Raw genomic sequence first — 10,424 nt, 5'->3', positions numbered from 1 at the left:
GCTGCAGCCAGTTGGGAAGGTCAATTGAGGCGGAGAAGGTCCTGGGGCCTTTTAAACTCTCCCAGGACAGAGATCTCCTGGCTGTGCCCAAGAGTTGTCCTTCCACTTGCACCTGGGCTCTATCCCACGGGGAGGGAGAGGTGGGAGTTCTGAGCTCTGACACCTACCCACTCTCCCTGATAAAGTGGCAGGGAACAGGACAGCTGGAGAGATAAGCCAGGCCTCAACCCCTGGCCATGAGGGGCTATCCTGGGCCTGAGGGTCAGCTAGGGCTTGAGGCCTCCCAGCTGGAACCCTGATTGCCCAGAGCCCTGCAGCCCACAGACCCTATGGTCCTGTTTACTGACCCGGCAATGGAGAAGGAGCCAGGACTCTGGAGCGGCCACACCAGTTGCAGCCTCATGTGAGGTGTCCTCTTCTCCCATGTCCCTGAGCACCAGCTCTTTAGCTCCTATGAGAGAGCAGGATGGGACCTTCTGGGATCCCAGCCAGCTCCCAGATTTGCTGGCTCCTTACCACACGGGCTTTGTCCAGGGCCGCCTGACCTTTAGGGTACAACCCCGTGAAGGAAACTTCCCAGCCCCACTCTTACCAATCTCGGTGGCCTTGTGGGAATCAGGCCACAGCACAGAAGCAGAAGTTTCCCTCCACCCCCACTGCTCTAGGGCTCTGGGATCAAGGGTTGCCCTTGATGGGAACTGTAATCAGATGTCCTCTGAGTAGAAAGTGCAGTGGTGGGAACCAGGGCCAGAACCCTGTTGGGACTGCACACTGTATAGGAGAAACTGGAATTCACAAAGGGGAATTTGCTCTGGCTCTGGATGCTGACCTCATTGCAGAGACATCTAACACAAATCCGCCCTAATCCACAGGGGCCCCAGCGGTTCCCCAGCAGCATCTGGGGGCCCTGCTCTGTGTCAGGGCCTTAGGCTTGGGCACTGCCAACACCAAGGCGGCCCTTTCTGGTTTCCATCTGTTCCCTCTGCCTCCCCAGCCCACCTCCTACGGGCCAACCTTCCTATGCCAAGGCAGAGTGACCCCATTACATTTACCCACAACTCTCTCCTGAGCATAGCTCTGGGAAGATGATAAAACACTGAATCCATCCTCAACAGATACTGAGCCTCCATGAAGACTGTTCCTTTCTACTCTGGCAGCCTTTCCTGCCCTCCAGACCCCAGGCAAGGCTTACCACCTTCCTGAGGCTTCCTCTGGCTTCTTTCTCCCTCACCTACCTGCCCCTTCTCTGAATGTTCATCTCTTTGCTCATTCATCCTCTGGGTCAGGTCCTGTGCTCCACCCTGAGATGATGCCCGAAGCAGACGGAGGGGTTCCTGACCCACAGAACTCAGTCTAACGGAGAAGACAGAAGTAACCAACTAACTTGTGTCCTCTCAGGTTTTCCAAGAAGCTGTGGGTCAACAAGACAGGATTAAGCATGCAAGAGATTCATGGGGAGACACATCCATGAAGGATAAAGGGGAGAGAGAAGAGCCTTACCTCGTTGCAGGTCTGACAGCTGGGAGAGGATTGGGCAGGAGGAACTCAGGCAGCAGTGCAGTTCTGAATCTTGGAGCCAACATTGCAGTTCAGGGAGCCCTACGTCCTATAGGAATGCTGGTACTAGTGCCGCACTGTGCTCAGTCACTAGCTGGAAACAGCCCGTGGGAAGTGCGGCCACATCATACCATGGTGATACTCCCCACTGACTTGTCAGGGAGCTGAGAGAGCTCACAGTCTAGTGGGAAAGACAGAAGTAACCAACCAACACGTTGGTTCTCCAACAGATCTCCAAGAAGCTGTCACCAAGGCAGGATTAAACATACAAGACACTCACTGGGCTGCTCTCCTTGCTGTTGGAGACCTGAGCAGTGCATTTCCTGTGATGTGAAGTGAAAAGTACCAGTAGGGGTTTGGACTTAGAACTATGGGCCCATCCAAGGGTGTCCAGGGAAGACTTTACCAAGAAAGTGAAACTTGATCTGGGTCTTAATGACTGGATTTTGCCAGGGATGGAAGGGAAGTGGTGTTTATCACACTGCTTGGTTCTTGAGCACAAACTGATATTTATTTCTACTCAATTGTTCCTAGAGTGTTATTTCTGTCTCCCCAATGAGACTAGACATTTCCTGAGACCAGGAACCAGGTCTCACCCATCCCTCAGTCCCCCTCATCTCTTGGTGCCCTGCAGTGCTCTCGAGCTGTTTTTTTTATTATTAATTAATTAATTAATTAATTAATTAATTAATTATGGCTGTGTAGGGTCTTCATTGCTCTGCACAGGTTTTCTCTAGTTGTGGGGATCAGGGGCTACTCTTTGTTGTGGTGCGCGGGCTTCTCATTGCGGTGGCTTTTCTTTTTGCTGAGTATGGGCTCTAGGCACACAGGCTTCAGTAGTTGTGACTCGTGGGCTCTAGAGCGCAGGCTCAGTAGTTGTGGTGCCCGGGCCTAGCTGCTCCGCGGCATGTGTGATCTTCCCAGACCAGGGCTCGAACCCGTGTCTCCTGCATTGGCAGGTGGACTCTTAACAACTGCACCACCAAGGAAGCCCCTCGAGCTGCTCTAATCTGTTCCCCACTAGGAAAGAAAGTTTTGTAGAGCCTTTCTTTAGTTTGCATTATGAAAACAATATTTCTTTTTCTATTTCTAAATCAAAAGCGGTCCTATAATTTTTAATGTTTCACGCACACTACACATGTTGAAGGGTGTGTTGGCTAACTCTTGGCCTTTTGTGAATTTCTTCCAGAAAAGACAAGACCATTGGAAAGGGGGTGGGGGGAAGGCACTGCCTCGCCAAGGGGCCTCTTGCTGCCTCCAGCCAGCAATCTAAGTTGTCCAAGAGTCATATAGTCTATTTTCTTGCAAGGTTGGAAAAGATTAATTCAATGTTGCAAGTTGAAATTAGGGCCAGCACTGGCAGGAAGCTGAAAGCACAGTGGCAGAGGAATGTGGGTCTCAGGTGGAAATTAAGCCTAATTCCTGGGGTCCCTCCAAAGCACCTCAGTAAGCTGAAAATTGCCTTTTGGCAAACACCAATTTGCTAGACTGGAGCCTGGGGCAGAGGGCCACAACTCTGCCTCTCTACCCATGGGCATGTTTCACTTCGGTCCAGAGCAAGGGCAAAGGATGAGGGCCATTGGGCTGAAAGCTGGGGGAACAGGCAGAGCACCAAGACCTATGAGCATGAGAAAGAAACCACCAGGCCGGCATCTAGATTCAAGCACAAGTCACTGGGTAAGTGCCTGAGTGCAAATAGACAAAGACCTGCTGTTTCCACATGGACAAGCATTCAGCATCCCTTCCTCCTTCCTGCTGGCTGAGCAAACCCAGATTGTATGCAGGTGTCACCCCTCAGAAAAGTCACCCTATTCCCAGCTTAGGGATAAATTCTAAGATTGGTCTAAGACAATCTTCAAGGAATCTCATTCTCTTTTGCAAGTGAAGTGATTGGTTTAGAGGTGGGCACATGACACAGTTTTGTCAATGAGATGTGAGGGGAGGCCAGTGAGGAAGCTTCTAGAAAACATTTCCCCACTCTTGAGAAGGAGGTACCTTTCTCGAATATTGTCAAGTCTGTTGCCCCACCTTCGGACTATATAATATGAAAGAATATTCATTTTCTTTTCATTAATTGGGATTTCTGTGTTGCTGTAAAAAAGCATTCTAACTGATGGACTTACTAAGCTTTTAAAGTACTTGTATTGTCAGAAGACAATAAATTTTAGCCCAGGGGAGCCTTTATGTGAAATGGAGAAAGGCACCCCTCCCACTCTGGACAGACATCATTCCTTGTCCTCAGCAGAATACCTTTGTGCAGTGCACAAACTGGGCAACTATCCGTGGCAGCCCTGTTGCCAGAGAATGTCCAGGCATGGTCAACAGAAGCTCTAAGACAATGCTTAGAGACCCCCAAACCAAAACCTAGAAAATGGGTTGTTAAAGCAGCATAAGGAGAAGCAGTTTCCCATGTCCATATTAGAGATCAAAGGGGGACAGTGGGCAAGGGAAAACTTTGAAGAGAGCACAAATGGGTGCAGTCAGAATGGCTGCATGAAGTAGATGGATGAGACTTCAGCTATCCCCCTTTGGCAAGTGTGCTTAAGGCTGTATGTGGTAAAGTGTGCATGTGGGAAAAGAAGTCTATATGGGAATTTGAGGCAGCCAAGTGGTGGGCTGTAAAGGACATCTCTCATTTGCCCTACCGAGTATCCTCCTCCTTCTGATAACAGCATTTCCTTTTTCCCTGAGGGTCCACCCTTCCCAACTCTGAGGCCATGTGATTCAGGTGGACCTAGCCACCCCACCCCCACCCCAGCTCTAGGGATGAGCCAACAAATTCTATTCTCTTTTTTCTCCTCAAGCTTTTTCAAGTAGGTTTTCTGTCACATGTGATTGAAAAAAGTACCCAGCTATAAAACAGATAACTAATAAGAACCTACTGTATCACACAGGGAACTCTACCCAATACTCTGTAATGGCCTATATGGGAAAAGAATCTAAAAAAGAGTGGAGATATGTATATGTATAACTGATTCACTTTGTTATATACCTGAAACTAACACAACATTGTAAATCAACTATTCTCCAATAAAAAAATTTTTTAAAAAGAAAAAGAAAGAAAAAAGCACCCAGCTCACACAGACATTGTCTAACTTCAGAAGAGAGCAAAATGGGAGAGGAATGCCTTGTAAAAGTAGACTGCCACAAACCCAGCATATGATTTAGGGCAGGTCCCTATACATCCCTGGACCTCAGTTTCCTCATCTATGAAGGGAGGGAGTTGGTCAGAATGATCTCCATGGTCCCTTCCAGCTGTGACACTTTATGATTCTGGGACATTTGTATCTTTACCCCCAAACAAGTCTCAGCCATGGTGACAGGTCTGGGCAGGGTGGAGAGAGGCTCACCAGGTTCGTGGGAAGATCAGAATAGAGCCACTGGGGCCCTGGGGTTTGCAGTGGGTAAGTGTTCCCAGGGCAGTGTAGGTTGAGAGGGACCACATCCTGCTGAAGCTGCAGCAGGGGGTTGTGGGGTGGGGGTGGGAGTGACGTGGAAGACGAGGAGGTGGAGGCCCATCAGCAGCCTCCTTGAGTTTTGCTTTTGTAACTGAGTGTCCAGCAGAGACTATTTGTTTGCTTTGAAGCTGTGGAACTGTCGCTTTAAAGTAGCTAGCAGTGTTTGTCCCCAGAATGGAGGCAGAATTTTTCTTTGGAGGAAGAGTCACCTGGAGGGAGCAGCACTCCAGTGGGTCTTTAGGAAAAGTCAAGTCAGAGCCCAAATCTCAGAACAGAGATGCAGAAGAGAGAGGAGCTAAGCAGGAACGTCCCATGTGTAGAAGGAAAAACGGGGAAGGGGAGGTTTGCCTCTGCCTGAGCCTGGGAGAGGAGCTGGGGAGCACTGGAGGGTGCATTGCTACACTTAGGGGGCAGGATAGGCTGCCCCAGCAATGTGGGAGCAGGCAGAGGGTCAAGGAGAATGAAGGCTGTAGGGGTTACCTCACGAAGGAACATGAACCAACCCCAATGACAGCAATCTCCAGCATCCAATTTAAGTGCTTTATTTTCTACATTGCATTTTCTTTCTGTATTCCCAAGTAAAATTGTGTGAGATGTTACCCTGTGGTCTTGGCTATGCTTTGGGGAATTGAGGGAGGTGGGCTGATGGGTGGGTGGATGAGAGCCACAGAAGTTGGTAAAGCTGGTTAGGAGAGAGCAAGAGGCCGAGTGCAGACTCGGGGAGAAGTTAGTGAGGGACAAGCCGAACAAATAGATTTGTATCATCATTCCCAAGGATGGTCCCGAATCCTGGGATAAGGAGACTCTGAAGGCGAACAGGCTGGAGTTGTCCTTCAGAACACACACCCCCACCACCACCCACAAGAGGAACATGTCCTCACCAGTTTGTCAAGCACTGACAGGCCCTATGTTCACTGGTTTTTCCCTCAGTTTGTACTAAGTGGCTGCCTGGGCCTTCTTATTTTTCTAAAGAAGCTTTTTAATTTTTAATTTTATTTTTCAGTAAAGTCATTTTCTCTCTGGCCCTGTATGGGGTGGTCAGAGGGGAGATGGAGGAGGATGGGGGAAATGGACAGCACCTCACTGGACTCCCAGGACCCCAGCCGTTAGTGCATCACCCTTGGCCTCTGCCGCCTGCCCTGCCCTCACACAGGACTCTTTCACATTCCAAACTGCCTGCCTAGTTTGTTTTTTTAAGAAAGCAATAACCACAGCACATTCACTGTGGTTCTTTATAGCTTTCCATATGTATAATCGCTCTTTCTCTCTTCAGTTTTTCCAATGTTTTTTTCTTTTAAATAAATGCTCATAAATTTTACTGGTGAAAAGGATGAAAAAACATACCAAAAAAGGACAGCTTGTTGGGAGGAAAAAAAAAAAAACAAGCAGAATGCAGAAAAAAAAATTCTTGTTTAGCATTATATACCTAAGAAATGGCGGGGGTGGGAAGTTCAAGTTTTATGAAAAAGAGATTATTCTGTAATATCTTCAAAACTTGCATGTCTAAGTCTTGAGCTTTTACTTGATAAGCTTAAACCCCCAGCCATCACCCCCCTGGGCTTGCTGAGGAGACCCCTCAGTCCTAGGAGGACAATCCCCGGCTTCTCTCAGCCATTAGGTTCATGTGGGGCCTTGCGTAAGTTAGATGATCCGGAGGCCCCCAGTCTTTATAACTGCAAAGGGTTGGATTAGAAGCTTTCAAAGGACCCTTTCATCTGGAAAGTTCTATGGCTTTATGATAAAGTCAGTCACTTGATGAGCCAGAGCAAAGAAATGGATTCAAAGGCCCCTTCAAATCCTCTCTCCCATCAGAGAAGCTGCAACAGACGCTGCTGGCTGCCTTCCCAATATCCATCCTCCCTTTCCTCCTTACCAGCAGAACTCCAATTTTGGGGGGGGGGTCAGTAATGTGTCCAGCTATAAAGCAACTTCCCAGCCTCTCTTGCAGCTGGGCGTGGCCACCTGACACAGTCCCAGCCAATAAGATGTAAGTTTAAGCCCATGGGTGGCCAACTCAGCTGGCTCACATTGTTTTGCCCCTTACCCTTACCCTTTTTTTGCCTGGAATTCAGTCATATGATGGCAACAGACTAGGGGCCAGAATGGTAGCAAAGTGACAAAACAGAACAGGCCAGGGGCGTCTGGGTCCCCAGTGCATCAAGGAATCACTGAACTAGCCCTGCACTGCCCACCGCAGACGACTTATTCTGTAAGAGAAACAAAACCTTGATCTGGTTAAGCCACAGTAAGGTGGGTTTCTGTCACATACGCTAAACCTAGTTGTAATTTGCACTAGGCTGAGGAGAAGAAACACCCCCCCTTCAACGAATATTGAGCACCTACTGTGTGCCTGACAGGAACTGAGAGTGAATAACCCAGACATGGTCGTTCCCCTCATAGGCTCTCAAACTAGTTCTCTGGAGAGAACAACAAATAAAGAAGTCAATTAATTATTATCACTGCTATCAAAGAAAGAAATAAGGCTCAGGAAAAGAAAATAATAGATCTACTTCCAGTGGGTGGTCCTAGAAGGACTAGTGAAGCAATGAAATTGAAGGGGAAATTTTAAGGAGTGGGCCACACGAAGGAAGAGTAAGAGGAAACAATATTCCAGACAAGGAGGAGCAGCACATACAAAGGCCTCTAGCTGGGAAGGAGCTGAAGGAACTGAGAAAAAGCTGGTGAGGTTGGGGCTGACGAACGAGGCATTGAAACAAGGTGAGAGAGGGCCGGCCACCTTGTAGGGCCTATAGCAGGGCCAGCCATGCGGCGCCTTGGGCAGGTTTTATTTTAAGTCACTGAAGAATTTTAAGGAAAACATTGCCTTTTAAGAAGACCCCCATCTGGAAAGCAGTTTCAGCCCCAACTTCTGTGGGCCTGTTGGCTCACAAGTTCCTGGCCCTGGTCCTGAAGGGCTTTGGGCATGACTCAGGGTCACCTGGAGGCCAGTCCCAGGCCTGCCACTCAGTAGCTACATGCCTTTTAAAAGTCACTGTCCTCTCTGAGCCTGAGCTTCCTCATCTGAAAATAGGGACAGTAATAGCCCTACCTCGGGACTTCCCTGGTGGTGCAGTGGTTAAGAATCTGCCTGCCAATGGAAGGGACACAGGTTTGAGCCCTGGTGTGGGAAGATCCCACGTGCCGCAGAGCTAATGAGCCCGCATGCCACAACTACTGAAGCCTGTGCACCTAGAGCCCGTGCTCTGCAACAAGAGAAGCCACTACAATGAGAAGCCTGCATACTGTAACGAAGAGTGGCCCCCGCTCACCGCAGCTAGAGAAAGCCTGCGCACAGAAACAAAGACCAAATGCAGCCAAAAATTAAAAATAAATAAATAAATTTATTTTTTAAAAAATAGTCCTACCTCTTAGAGCTGTGAGGAGGCAATGCATTGAGTCCTTGGAACCACGCCTGCTGCATACTATGTGCCAGAAAAGAGTTTATTATTTTCACTGTTACTGGGAAGCCCATCAGCGTCCACATACTCCTGCCTCTAAGGCAATACTTCTCCAACTAGGCATTAGCATCACCTGGGTCCCATCCTCAGAGACTGATTCAGTAGGGCTGGGGTGGCCTGAGAATTTGCATTTCCAAAAAGCTCCCAGGTCATGCTGATGCCTGTGGTCTGCAGACCACACTGCATTTGGCTAGGGTCAAGGCAGCCCCTTGGGAATATTTTGGGGAAGGATGACTGGTTTCCCACTGCTGTAGTCACCTTCAGCCCTAATAGACAATGACAGAGGGTAGGAGGCCCAAAGCCCCACTCCCCCTAAAAGACTTGAACGTGTTCCTTCTGGGAAGCAGGAAAGCAGGGATCAGAGATTCTCAGCCTTTAAGGGACCTCGGAATTTCTGGGGAAGATGGTAAAAAAAGCAGATTTGGGGGTCCACCCCAGAGATTCTGTTTCAGTCTGGGGGTGGAATCCAAACAGCTTTATGTTAAATGACTCCCTATAGATTCTGCCACAGGCCACGCTTGGACAAATGGTGACATGGTGGTTTTGGAGTTAGACAAACCCAAGTTCAAATCTCCCTCAACTTTCAATCTATGTGGCCTTTTGTGGCCTTTAAAACCTCTCCAAATCATGCTCTCCTTATCTGAGCTTATTAATGAGCTTATTAATACCAGTAATATCCTCCCCCTGAGGACGAAATAAAAATATTTGTGCAAAGGGCATAGAAGTTATAATCACAGACCCCAGTGTGCAAAAGTATGACCTGCTTTATTTATCTAACTTAGACCATGACCTCGGGTTTCTGTTAATAGCAGAAAACTTCAGCTTGGAAATTCTAGACCACTTCCAGCTCTAAAAAAAACTCATCTTTTTTGGGAAACTCTAGCCCGAGTCAGGATTCTTTCATCCTCTGTCACTGGCCCTTCCTCTGGAAATGATCTAGGTTCTTCAGGGGTTCATTTCCCTGATTTCTCAGGCTTCCCACACGGAACAGCTGGCGCTGGGCACAGGCATGCCCAGTTGATGCTCACCGTGCCATCATGGCTGCTGGCTGCATGGCCCCTCGGCTCAGCCTACTTGCTTCTACCCTAAGCCTTCTCGCCTCTACCCTAAGCCTTCTTACCCGCCAACCTTCTCATTTCTTTGCTAAGAGCTCTCAACAGCTGCATTACTGATGTGTACCCAGCCATATGGCTGCCTCTAATCACCTGTCCAGAGCCCTTGCTCAGCTACTGTTAATCTGAGGCTCAGGCGCCATATTGGACATGGCCCATACCCAGAGTTTTGATCACCACTGATCCCCTCTTTCTGTTAACTGGTCCAACTTCTGTCTTCTTTTACAGGTTGGGTGGAAAGGGGGACTTGTTCCTATTTTCCCCCACTTTCTTCCCTGTCTGTAAAACCCTGCACTCCATGTTCTGCAGGGGCCAGTTCATGGGTATCCACAATCCTTTCCTTTAGCAACAATTACTAAAGTCTGGCTTTTGCAAATGAAAGTCTTGCTTCCTGCCTCAGACTTACACAAGCCCATTCAGCTCTCCAGTTGACTTCTTGTTCTCGGGGGTACTTGCCTTCCCACTATCCCAGCTCCCCAGAGATGGGGGAAGGCAAAAGGTACAAGGAAGCCTGAGGATGGGGGAAGGGATCTCATTTGTATCTCAGAATCTCTCCCTGAGATAAAGCAAATGGCCTTGCCTAGACTAACTTCTCAGTGCATGACAACCAGGATGATTATCGTGAGGAGGAAAAAGAGGACTTCTCTCTGGACGTGCGGTGCTTTGCTGTGCTGGCTCTGACTGGCTGCGACTCTGCTCCCAAGACCAAGGGAGCCTGTGAGGGTGCCCAGGAAGAGCAGGTCACAAACCAGTAACTTGTTGACTTTCGTTAACAGGGTGAGAGGGATCTTCTGAATGGAGGACTCTGAAATGTGCATCTACCCCCTACCCAGGCTGCC

The sequence above is a fragment of the Hyperoodon ampullatus genome (genome assembly GCF_949752795.1).
Source record: "Hyperoodon ampullatus genome assembly, chromosome: 9".
Classification (NCBI taxonomy): domain Eukaryota; kingdom Metazoa; phylum Chordata; class Mammalia; order Artiodactyla; family Ziphiidae; genus Hyperoodon; species Hyperoodon ampullatus.
The sequence above is the reverse complement of the archived record's forward strand: the minus strand, read 5'-3'. Positions refer to the sequence as shown.